A 12,396-nucleotide genomic window follows, 5' to 3' on the forward strand; every position below is an offset into this window, starting at 1 on the left:
AAAAAAAAAAAAAAAAAAAATGACTGTGGAAGCCATTGTCTCTTCATTTGAAATATTTAAGCCACCTTTTCATTTTCTTTGACAGGCTGGAAGTTGTTCATTTTCAATAGAAAGCAGCACAGGAGTTGCGTGGACTTCCAATCAGGTGCTGAATTTTCAAATCTAGTTTGAGCTTTGGATCTGTTGAAACTTTTTAAGTTACGCGTCTAGACTGCAAATATTCGACCAGATATGATGCATTGTAATCAAAACTATGAGTGTGAGAAGAGAATTATCAATATGTGACCCTGGACCACAAAACCAGTCATAAGCAGCACAGGTATATTTGTAGCAATAGCCAAAAAAAACATTGTATGGGTCAAAATTATCAATTTTTCTTTTATGGCAAAAATCATTAGGATATTAAGTAAAGATCATGTTCCATGAAGATATTTTGTAAATTTCCTACCATAAATCTATCAAAACTTAATTTTTGTTTAGTAATATGCATTGCTAAGAACTTCATTTGGACAACTTTAAAGCCAACTTTTTCAATATTTTGATTTTTTGCACTCAGATTTCAGATTTTTTAAATAGTTCCATCTCGGCCAAATATTGTCATATCCTAACAAATCATACATCAATGGAAAGCTTTTTTTTCAGCTTTCAGATGACGTATAAATCTCAGTTTCATAAAATTTACCCTTATAACTGGTTTTGTGATCCAGGGTCACATATATGTCTTATAGTGATAATTCACCCAAAAATGAATATTGTGTCATTAAAGGAGAAGTCCACTTCCAAAACAAAAATTTACAGGTAATCTCACCCCGTTGTCATCGATCCCAGCCGACGAAGAAGGGTCTTACCTAGCAAAACGATCGGCTATTTTCATAAAAATAATACAATTTAAATACTTTTTAATCTCAAACGCTCGTCTTGTCTTACTATGTCTATACGTAAATTTTTGTTCTCCTTTAATTACTCACCCTCATGTCATTTCAAACCCATAAGACCTTTGTTCATCTTTAAAACACGAAGTAAGATATTTCTGATGAAATCTAAGAGTTTTCTGACCCTGAATAGACAGCAACACAACTGACATGTTCAAGGCCCAGAAAAGTCGTAAGGACATCATTACAATAGTCCATGTGACATCAGCGTTTCAAACGTAATATTATGAAGCTACGAGAATACCTTTTGTGTGAAGAAAACAAAAATAACGACTTCAATTGACGATTTCTTCTCTCTCATTTCAGTCTTCAATGCACGTTCATTAGTACATGCATTTGTCGTGGAATAGAATAAATGTATTTATTATTATTTATTATTATTTATTTATCTTACCTTCTGGGTCTTGAATGTGGTCGTACCATTGCTGTCTACGCAGGGTCAGAAAGCTCTTGGATGTCATCAAAATATCTTAATTTGTGTTCTGAAGATGAACGAATGTCTTACAGGTTTTGAATGCCATGAGAGTGAGTAATTAATGACAGAATTTTTATTTTTGGGTGAACTATCTTTTTAAATGAATTCAAACGGGACAGAACCGAAAAATGACTTGCATTTCAGCAGAAGAGATTCACTAAATTATTCACATTCATTTAAATGATTCACTGACTGAGTCAGACTCAAACGGTGAACTCGCAAGTGAGTTAATTAAATACATACTTAACTAATATGAAAGTTGTATGAAATATGAATGCAAAGTACAGCATTTACTCATGGGCACAAAAGTCTGGTGAGTATCTACTACTGAAGACAAGTTGTGCCATCGTCTGAATGAGCGAGGTGGTCTGGAAACATTCAACAGACAAACCCACTGATCTGTCTCTCATTGGCTGAAAACATCCAACGACACAGTTTTGTAGAGCTCCTCGTAGGTGCACTATTGTGTTGCATGCGAGGCATGGCACAGAAAATGAGTTCCTGTCCTACTTAACCTCAAACCCGATAATAACGGTAACGTATCCTGCGGCTGCTGCAACATTGTGACAAAAATAATTGGAATAAAGACATGAACTGTGCAAGACAGACAACGACACAAAATGGGAAGAAAATCCAAAGGGACAAACAAAGACATTTTACAGTGCTAATGTCAGACTGAAGTGAGCCTGAACAGCCAGAATGGGCACGAACAACAATTATCTCCACCGTAGGGTCATGTGTGCAGAACGAACTGTGGGTAACAGAGCACCACACAAGCACTTACTCTGTTTGGCCCGAACCCAAGAAGACTGAACTTAATTAGAGAGTGGATGAGTCAGTAAAGAAAGACTCTGACACACACCACAACACAGCAGGACTGAACAATAATGTTCCTGGGCAGCTGAAACAATCTGAACTTCAGATAAAAACTGAATTCTACACTGAACATGGTTAGAGAGATTATACAATGAGTAAAGCTGCACAGCTGCACAGCTCATTTCTTAAATAAAAACCAATGAAATGGCTTCCTTTCCTATGCTGATGTATTTCCTACTAAAACAGGAAGCTGGGGTGAGGCACGTCTTCAACAGCCAGTAGTCTTATTACAGCGATGAACAATTGTTTGCTACTTGTTAGTGTCAGGTGGTATTAGCTGGTACTAAATTCCCATTATAGTGATCATCTGATAGGATACGCCCATAAATGCAACATGACTCATCAAAATCTTCAGTTTTTACCAGAAGAGACAGGCAGTTTAATGGTAAATATGAATATATGCCTGTTTCAGGGAGCACTGAAAGGCAACCATACTCTTATTTTAGATTTCACGGGGTCTCAACACGTCCAAACTGTCGTACTCCGAGTACAGTCTAGAAAATTCTGATGTAAACAGAGGAACTTTGTTCATATCCTTGCCTCTCCCTGGATCTCAGGGAATACTTCTGCTGTAAACATTCCATTCTTTTTCAATTGGCTTTTGCTCGCTCTTCCTACGTAGGCGGCTGAACACTGAACTCTCTTAGGGGTACATTTACAGGACATCGATGTACTAAAAACAGAAGAGTTTTTTTTTCTTTGCACTTTTACAGACAATGACACTGTCAAAACAATCCCTATTCGCACGATTCCACGAAAATGACTAAAAACGCTGTATTATTCATGTCAGGCCAGTAGTTGGCGACCTGACTTTGTAAAGAAACACTACGTATCTGCACGCATACTTACAAACTGAACATGTAATTAGGGCTGTCACGATTACTCGATTCGAGTACTCAATAAAAAAAATAAAAAAAAATCCTTGACTTGCTTGTGTCGAATAACCGGCAAAATGCCGGAAGTGGAGCATTCCACAGACGAGAATGCATGAAACACATTATTAGACCGTTTTCCAAGACAGCATGATATATTAAACCTATTTAAAAATAATAAAGTGTAATAATATTGTGAATTCACAAAAACTACCATTCAATTAAAGTAAACGCTGCTCCACACAAACTGTTATCATTTACATGAGTGGAGCTGCATATTACTGCGAGTTTGGGTTTATTATAACGTTCATCTGAAAACGCAACGTCCTCCATTTCATCAGATTTGTGAGGTAAATCATTTATAAACCTACGCAAAGACAGGAGAATACATTAATATCTTTCTCAATATGCTAACTATTCATCACTTTTTCAAAATAAGTTCAAAACCTCACTCAGTTTACACATTTTGATGTCCACGCATTCAAGAAATTACAGTGGCTGTTGCATTTCTGTCATGGCCAAATATTAAAGATTAAGTGGACATTTCAATTAAACGTTGTTTATTCAATATTAAACAAGAATTAGCTCACGCAGAAAAACGTAAACACTCATCAGGCCGTTGGCACCCTCTGCAGTCATTTGATATAATGTGTATACGTTAGTTCCGACTACTCGATTAATCATCAGAATAAGTGACTGATTACTCAATTACCAAAATAATCTTTAGTGACAGCCCTACACATAATACACATGCACATATTCACAAATATACATTCTCAAATTGCCGTTTTCAAAGTTTATTTAAAATTTGCACTTTGAAATCCATTTTCAAAAGTTAGAAAGTGTTTTAGGGCAGCTAAACTGTTGTCGTGTAAATGAGCCGCCAAAACAAAGTTTTTTATTTTTAGTTGACAAGAGAGTCATGTAACACCACCTTAAAGGTAGGGTAGGTGATTTTGGAGAGGCTATAAATAGAAAGCTAGCTTTGAATGCATAAGATCCTACCCTCCCTGCATATCGCACCAAAACCCAGTGTTTCCAAGTCTTTGGTTTACCCGAGGAATTGGGCTACTTAAACACTGTTGCCGCCCTTGAAATAGAAATTTACCAGGGGAACCCCAATAAAAAACATGTATTTTTATCCCCCTTGAACACAATGGGGAAATGCGATTGGGCTAGTTTTGGGGTAGTTTTGAACAGCAATTGGGTGGGCATTATTGTGAAAACCTGGCAACCCTGCGAAAGCCACACCTCATCCAAAACACATGAACACGCACAGGCAGACCTATGGAAGCCCATTTCTGCCACTGAATTAAAAAAAAAAAAAAAAAAGGTAACTTGTTCTAACAGTTCTGACTTTTTTCCCTCAGAATTGTGAGATATGATTCACATTTCTAACTTTTTTTTCTTAGAATTGTGAGATATAAAGTCGCAATTGCAAGTCCTGTTCTGAGCGGATAAAAAAAAAAATGTTGTTTTTTAGAATTGCAAGTTTACATCCCACTTGTCTGTTTATATTTAATTCTATATAAAAGTCAGAACCGCGAGTTTGTGTCACGCAATTTGGAGAAAATTAAGAATCGCAAGATGTGAACTCACAATTGTGAGAAAAAAGTCAGAATTGTGAGATAAAAAGTCACAATTACTGCCTTTACTTTTTTAATTCAGTGGCAGAAACAGGCTTCCATGCAGACCAGAGGCTAAACAGCAACATGATGAGACACAGTATTGGTGGAGGGTTGAATGCAATGCTGTCAGATGACCTCATGTCTCATTCACAGGTGAGAAAACATTACAGTACAAACGCATGATATTACAATAATAATGCTGTCCATTCTCGCTCGGTCTGCAGTGGCGTAATGGACAGCGCTGATGACGTATCATGTCTGCGTGAACAGGGTGTGGAGGTATTCAAATTCACACGTTGACAGGCAGGTAGGCAAGTAGACACGTTCGCTGTCCTCGGACCGAAGAATATGATTGGACGAACATTTTAGGGTCCTACCCTTTCCACAGACAATATAAATACAAATTTAAACCACTTAACTTAGTGATTGCTATCGGGATGTGAAGAGACTTTTGACCAGTATAACAAAAAATGTTTTTGAACCAAATCACTCACCCTGCTTTTAAGTTACCTCAAAAGAGACACAATTTTAAGATAGCTTTCCTAACAGCATCTCAGTTTCAATCCTTCCCCTCCAGCAACCGGAAACAATCACAGCAATTAACAACAAATCAATGATCCAATCAATGGACAAAATCAAGTCCCACCCAACATTTTTTTTTCTGTTTTGAGAAGCCGTTTCATTTGGTTATACTTTACAATATTGAAAGAAAAAATTTGCAATTTCCAGTCACGCCGACTTAAAGCTTTGTCATGCTGGCAATTTGAAGACGGACCACCAGAAATTTCAAATTATGTTTGAATAAAAACTATTAAAGGATGCGTAGAAGTGTAGAAGAAGGAAGGGAAAGCAGGTCAATGCTGTGTTGGGCAGATGCCTTCAGATCCATCAGCCTCACCGAGGGGGGTGATTACGGTTTGGCCAGATTGTGATGAGACTTCCCTAGCAACAGCCATGAGCCTCGTACTCCACAATCAATAGCACAGCCTGCATCAGAGGAGGGTCAGCAGTGCTGCCTTTCAGTTCGGGATTGGCTCAACCGAAAACAAACATGGAGCAAGAGACGGATTTAAAGTGGGTGGAGGGGATGTTGAAAGTTGAGATCCCAAAGGGCCGTCTTTTGTTCAGTCGAAGGTCAAACATGTTGGGGGAGAGCAGGGTGATTGCCAACACTCGGCTGTATGTGTCCATAGACCTAACGCTGCACAAAGCTTGAGAAAAGACAGAGGTCCTTGAAGAAATGAGAAGAGAGAGGACAGGAATAGATCACACTTCAAGAAGCCCCTCCCAGCTTTGGCTCTTGTCATGAACATACTAGGACAAACACAGTAGTGGTGGAAACCTCGTTCAACATCTAAAACTATAGTAACTGTGACACGCGAACTGCAACATAAAACAAAAGCATGCTAGTGGTGATGTTTCTTTGTCTTCAAACAACTTCCTGTTTCTTCAACTTCCTGTGCCAGATTTCTTCCAAATAACTTAGGTTAGCATTTATTATCTTGCAAAAAAAAAAAAAAATCTTTCTTTTTACACTTTCTTTTTTACATGTCAATATCATGTGACTTGCTGAATACTATTTAATACAATTAAACTAAACTTTTCATTTGGAAATGAAAACAATGCTATGAAAGACAGATGTTATAGCCTTGATTATGTAATTTGTAATATATAAATATGTCATTTTAAATGTAATTTTATTTTACAACATCAACATATTATGATGTAATTATTTTGGCTTAAAAATTAGGTTGTTACAAATCCAAAATTTTAGATTCAAGCAAAATTACCACAGTACAAACTAATAACAGTAACACTTTACAACAAGGTGTCTTTTGTTAACATTAGTTAATGTATTAACTAACATGAATGCACAATGAACAACATGTTTATTACACTATTTATTCATCTTTGTTAATGTTAGTTAATAAAAATATAGTTGTTCATTGTTTGTTCATGTTAGTTCACAGTGCATTAACTAATGCTAACAACTTGTGATTTTAATAATGCATTAGTAAATGCTGAAATTAGCATGAACTAAGATTAATAAATGCTGTAGGAGTATTGTTCATTCTTAGCTCATGTTAACTAATGTAGTCAAATAATGAACCTTATTGTAAAGTGTTACCAATATAACTAATTGGCAAACTAATGTAAAAGTAGAAAGGCAAGATACTAAGGACAAGTAAAAAGTAATAAAACAATAAAGAATCTGATTATGGCAATTCATTGTACAAACAGTGGTTTTAAGTTTTAAGTGGTATGTAAAAGTAGAAAGGCAAGACACTAAGGACAAGTAAAAAGTAATAAAACAATAAAGAAGCTGATTATGGCAATTCATTGTACAAACAGTGGTTTGAAGATTTAAGTGGTATAAAATCAAAATTCATATATATATATATATATATATATATATATATATATATATATATATATATATATATATATATATATATATATATATATATATATATATTCTAAATGGATATTTATCATTTTGTGAATAATTTATCCATGCATGTTAAATTTTTTTAACTCGTAATTTATAAATCATATTACATTTTTTAATCAGTTTTACTTAGATTTACAGTACGTCACACTATGAAAGACCTGTTGCTACTTCTGTAGCCGTACTGAATCTACTAAATGTATCCAACTGAGTTTTCTTTCACTTGTAAGAATAAATTTGAAACTTCTTAATATTAGTCACATCCTGCAGTGTAAAAATCAGAATCTCATTAACTTTAATTATACAAACTAGTATAAATGTGAGTCTTTTAAAACCGGTATAAACGTGCAGAGGTGTAAATATTTTGCAAGCATGCAAACGCAGATGTGAATTCCAGGAAAATGCATTGCAAAAATACTGTCCTGTTGCACATACCTAACATTGCACAACTTAAACTAACTCACTTTTCAAGATTTTCCCCAAACGTTCCCTTCGCTATGACGGTAGCTCACCTGAACCAGAAAACACACTGCTGAAACCATTTACACTAATGCCTACTACTCAGCCCCTTACAGCAAAGTGCAAAACATATTTGCACTCGCATTAAGAATTTCACACATTTTACAGTGCTAAGTGTGAAACTGGGCTTGCCTTTCCAATCTTCTGAAGTGTCAATTTCAGCTTTTCAAATGTCGAAATGATTCAGCAGAAACATCTGTGGATAAACACTGCGTGCAGTTTAGTACTGTGTACCATTGTTATATTGGTACTACATAAATACTTGTGTTATTTTTAACGATTTTAGGTCTAATATTAAACATTTTGAATCTATCTGACTAAAATATTTGTTGTTTTCTCTGATTGAAGAAATAAAAGCACCATTTTAAGTCATTTCAGAGCAAGCACAGAAATAGATTTAGGCCTGTTTGTACTGAAAATCATCAAAAGGCTAAAAAATAAAACCTTAAAATAACTTTCTATTGCCCAGCCGTAGCTTCTAGCTCGACTGGGGTCAATAAAAGCCACCAGTGCCCGCGGGAGCACTTACAGCGGTGGTCATATCAGTGATGGCCCATCAGGCCTGACCTTTATGTGGCTTCTCATCACAGCTCTTTGATGTCCGTCTCTCTGCTGCTGTATCAGCCTGAAAGACTACATAAAGGAAATCTAAATCTATTATTCATTCAATCGGCTGAACTATACAATTGAGACAATGACATGAACAAAACACACTAAGAGATCATGTTTGTTTTTGCTTTACATACTCACTTCTCAAAAAAGTAAATTCATGCAGAACACTGCAGTGCTTATAAGAAGCTAGACTAATTTTGGACATAAGCCATGCAAAAGCACACGCACAGACGTTCTCAAACTGCTCAAGATAATAAATTCAATTGGCAACCTGCTTTGCCTTCAGTTTCCCCTAATAGAACTGAAATATTGAATTGTGGTCAAGTATATAGGACACAGCCACCACCCTCCCTCTTCCACATCTGATCATATTATTGGTTGCAAAGGAAAAATATCACTGCAGAATTTCACACTCCAGTTACGCTGTTGAGAATAAAAAGCAAGCTGTTGGACAGGTGCACCTATTAAACATCTGTTTTATAATTAATAAAATCATATTTATCATTTAGCTTTAACAAAAAACTAAATATTTTAGTACAGACAACATATGTGACCCTGGAACACAAAACCAGTCTTCAGCAGCACGGGTATATTTGTAGCAACAGCCAAAAATACACTGTATAAGTCAAAATGATAGATTTTTCTTTTATGCCATTAGGATATTAAGTAAAGATTATGTTCCATTAAGATATTTCGTAAATTTCCTACCCTAAACATAAAAACCTAATTTTCATTTGGACAACTTTAAAGGTGATTTTCTCAATATTTTGAGTTTTTTGCACCCTCAGGTTTCAGAATTTCAAACAGTATCTCGACCAAATATAGTTATGTCCTAACAAAAACCATACATCAATGTAAAGCTTATTTATTCAGCTTTCATATGAATTCAGTTAATAAGTCTCAATTTCAAGAAAATGACCCTTATGACTCGTTTTGTAGTCCAGGGTCATATATGTGACCCTGGAACAAAAAACCAGTCTTAAGTCGCTGGGGTGTATTTGTAGCAATAGCCAAAAATACATTGCATGGGTCAAAATTATTGATTTTTCTTTTATGCCAAAAATCATTAGGAAATTAAGTAAAGATCATGTTCCATGAAGATATTTTGTAAAATTCCTACTGTAAATGTATGAAAACTTAATTTTTTTTTTGAGAAATATACATTGTTAACAACATTATTCGAACTTTAAAGGTGATTTTCTCAATTTTTGAATTTTTTTCACCCTTAGATTCCTGATTTTTAAATAGTTATATCTCGGACAAATATTGTCCTATCCCAACAAACTATACATCAATGAAAACCTTATTTATTCAGCTTTAATATGATTTATAAATCTCAATTTTGAAAAAATGACCCCTACGACTGGTTTTGTGATCCAGGGTCACATATTGTTATTACAGCAACATGTGTGTTACTGTCAAATAATGACAACTTCTGTCCTTTTTACTTTAAATATCATATGTGAAGTAAATTTTGAACAAACTACATACCTACTATGTAACCTTTGAGACAAATGTTGTACAGTAATAATGCAAAGGGCTGCTCGATAGACTTAAGGACAAAGTTTAAGCACTGAGGCGGCCTGCAGACACCGCCCTGACAAACTCACGACAGCCCAAACGACGGCTACTATGGCTACGGCGTAGCTCATGAATATTCATTTCATCCTGCCGACGTATCTTCGAAACGTATTGACGCGATAAACCACGTGACCTAATTAATACACATAAGCCACACCTCCATTGTAGTACACTTCGCTCATTCGCTAACCGTTTCTGCTTTCAGCCAATTAGATAGACTTACAAGGCGAACGTCGGTTTACGTAATTAATATTCATGAGCCTATTCTTCCCCATAGTATGAATCGTAAATTCGCCTCAGAAAGAAGGAACTAGAAAATGCATCGCGCCACTCGCACTGCACAGGAAGGAAATTAGCCTTGATTTTTTTTTTTTTTCGGGGGGTTTCAGCAGTGGGCTTCTTTTGTTAATCAAGTCAGGACGCTCTTGGAGAACACGAGAAATGGTTATGTAAATACTTCCTTACATTCAATCTGTGCTCAGGCAAATATTACGTTAATCTCCGCCTCGCTCTTCCTTAAACGCACTTAGCGTCACATTCAGGTAGATTTAACAGCCGGTGTCAGGCAAGATTAAATTAACCGGGATTAACACAGGAAAACAAAAAAGGGAAATCATGACGATGAATGACTACCTCAAATAACTGCATCAAGACATGCGTTTTATACCCTTATTAATGTCTTTTACAATCTACGCAATGTATTTAGTCGCCGTTTAGGTCCAAGATAAAAATACAGATATAGCAAATTAAAAAAAAAAAAAAATTAGTAATTTCAACATGACTCAAAATGAACTTGCAGCTTTGATCCAGGAAGTTCCTCCTCATGCTAGCAAGCTAATGCTGCTAACCGAACATCATTTATATCAGCAGGAAGTTTAATAATAATAAAAAGTTAAATACGATTTCATTTAGACTCCTAACATTTGCAAATCGCGAATTCATGCAACGAATCGGTGGATTGTGTGGAGGTTATAACATTATCTCAGCAGCAGACAAAACAAGTAAAGAAAATGCTTCCGACTTCTTGGCCCTTTATTCTCAGGTCAAGATCTAATGTCACAACCCAATTTCAGTACATCATCCGATATACGTTTTACATGAAGCAGCTGATTATATTAAGACCATGTTTAGCTTTGTATTATTTTAAATACAAAATACTTTCTCATGCACCATATCAGAAAACATGCTGTCAAAATGTACTGTGTTTTTAAAAAACACAATCCCTGAGTTTAATCTCTAATAGACTATATTTCGTAGAAAAAGGCAAAACGTTACACTTGAAAATGATCGTTAACTTTGATGTTTCGCCACAGGCTATCAGACAACGCCTGATGATCAATTCAGACAAAACTGGGCTGGTCAGGATGTGATCAAACTGATACTGGAGGTCCAATACTCTCCAGTCTGATCCATAAAATTACACACATCCATAATTTTTCATTGAGCATTTTTTTTTATAAAGGACTGAATGTAGTTAGCGGAGCAGGCAGGAAATGCATGTATCAACTTGCTGTCTTGTGACAACCTGCCGTAGCTGCTACCGAGCTACAAAAGATGCAAAACTACCGGAGGAAAACCGTCAACGCGAGCGAAAACGCTGTGGGATATTTTCTGCGTGTGTTATATGAGATGTTCGTGGTGTTTTTTGTTGTGAAAACTTACCGTGGACCTGCGGGTTCTGCGAGTCAATAGGTTAGAGAAAGCTTCCCTGACTTCTCAATGGCGCGATGAGGGAGCGGCGGCGATGCCAGAGAGCGACACACTTCCGGGAATACCGTCGAACGCGTCACGCGTCTGACGCTCTCTGCGCGTGCGCAAAAACAACCGCTTGTTCTTTTTGAACGCAAACGGATCGACATGGGTGTGAATTCGTGGAGAGGAATAACAGCGGATTTTTTACGCATCCTTATTAAATTATGTTATTGTAGGTTATTTATACATTACATGTTTGTCGTGACAGATACCTGACTGATAAAACGCCATTATTTAAAGATAATGTAAGCATTAATACTGGGATTACAGTATCACACCTGACTGACAAACCTCGGCTCTTTGGGCGACCAAGAAGTTTCAGTCCAGCGGCCCGCCCTCTTTTGGCCAATCAGAAACGAGCGTGAAACATTTTGAGCCCTTGGATTTGCTGAAGTTTCATAAAGGGCGTGGCTTCGGGAGCGGAGTATAAAGTTAGATAATAGCGTTAAGTTAAAAACGGCTTTAAACCTGTGTTGGGGAAAGTTACTTTTTAAAGTAACGTTAATGCATTACAATATTGCGTTACTCCCTAAAAAGTAATTATGTTGGTTACTTTTTATGGAAAGTAATGTGTTAGGTTGCTTTTGCGTTACTTTTAAAAACTGAGCAGGGCTTGCTTGTTTGTTTTTAATATAAAAAGTTCTGTTTTTGGCGAACGTAAAAGCCCTTTCACACCAAAACTAAAATGAATAAGCCTCAG

The 12,396-nt window shown here is 36.2% G+C and overlaps 1 protein-coding gene across 1 annotated transcript in view; it reads right to left on the reverse strand.

Annotated features, from left to right (window-relative positions):
• The window catches only part of arhgdia (Rho GDP dissociation inhibitor (GDI) alpha), a 31,847-nt gene extending 20,080 nt beyond the window's left edge, over positions 1-11,767 (reverse strand). The window contains exon 1 of the mRNA XM_051102144.1: positions 11,607-11,767. The gene's annotated coding sequence lies outside the window, so the exon portion shown is untranslated. The remainder of the gene's footprint in view (positions 1-11,606) is intronic.
• Positions 11,768-12,396: the final 629 nt, after the last annotated feature.

The sequence above is a fragment of the Labeo rohita genome, chromosome 3 (assembly GCF_022985175.1).
Source record: "Labeo rohita strain BAU-BD-2019 chromosome 3, IGBB_LRoh.1.0, whole genome shotgun sequence".
Classification (NCBI taxonomy): Eukaryota; Metazoa; Chordata; class Actinopteri; order Cypriniformes; family Cyprinidae; genus Labeo; species Labeo rohita.